A 1,255-nucleotide genomic window follows, 5' to 3' on the forward strand; every position below is an offset into this window, starting at 1 on the left:
TTCATTTTGCCATTAATTGTAATAATCCAGTGAGATTTTTGTTTGCACAAGGAGTCTGACAACAGCCAGTGCTCCAGAGATCTGGGCCCGTATTCACAAAACATCTTAAGGCTAAAAGTAGCTCGTAACTCGCCGATTTAGGATAAAATCTTAAAAATAATGGTCGTGTCAGTCCTACATTTTTAATCTCAAAGTATTTCACAAAGCATTTTAGCGCTAAAACTAGCTCCTAGATCTGTGAAACATTAGGAGTAGTGAAGAGTGGACTCCTTCTTCTTCTTCTTCTTCTTCTTCTTCTTCTAATAACGTTTTATGGCGGATGGCAAACCAACTTCTGGTGCATTTACCGCCACCAACTGGACTGGAGTGTGGAGCACTAATAAAAAACAGGCTAGACTAATCGATTCTTGGGATTTAAGAATCGATATCGTTCCGTAAAAATGAGAATCGATTAATATCGAAATATCGATATTTTTTACCCAGCCCTAGTGGAAACCCAGCTAAAGTATTTTTTTTTTAAACAGTGGATGAGTAATTCACTCCTTGATTTGCTTAATAAAAGCCTCCTTTGAGATCATTTTGACAGACATGTTTACTGTGCATTTTAAACGTGTTTATTGCTAAGTTTAGTGTGGCAAAATAGAAGCGCAGCTGTAATTCGTGGGCAATGTATGTGGTTACCATGACAACCTCACGCACTTGCCACTGCTCTATTTGAATGTGAATATGTAGATTTACTATAGCAAAACTAAAATGTGTTTAAAAGTACGTTTGGCCAAATCCACCGGTTCGGTTTGGCCCCCCCCAAACTCAAATGTCACTAAGTCACTAAAGCCTGTTTCCGCGTGCGCGTGTCCGCTATGGTATGCGTGACGTCAAAATCGTCATCGGAGAGTGTGCGCGGAGGTTCCGCGCGGACATCCGCGTGCCTCCCATTGGTCAGTAGACGACAAAAGCACCAACTGCGTATGCGCAGTCTGTGTGAATAAGCCCCGTTGCTACTCGAACCTGTACAATCCGTCGATAAATCAAGATAAAGACAGCCAGATGTGCAATAACTGTGGGCACATGTTTGTTTACTGTTCAAGCCGATCTACTGCACATGTATGGAGCACGTCCGCGAAGCGGACCATCAGCGTATGTTTTCGGTAACGTTAGTATAAATACAAGTAGTCCGCGTCCGCGCTGTCCGTGTACGCGTCCGGATTGCTCATGCGGAAAGTATAACACAGGCTTAAAGGGGTCATATGATGCT

This window comes from Sinocyclocheilus anshuiensis, unplaced genomic scaffold (assembly GCF_001515605.1).
Source record: "Sinocyclocheilus anshuiensis isolate Anshui unplaced genomic scaffold, SAMN03320099.WGS_v1.1 scaffold902, whole genome shotgun sequence".
NCBI lineage: Eukaryota > Metazoa > Chordata > Actinopteri > Cypriniformes > Cyprinidae > Sinocyclocheilus > Sinocyclocheilus anshuiensis.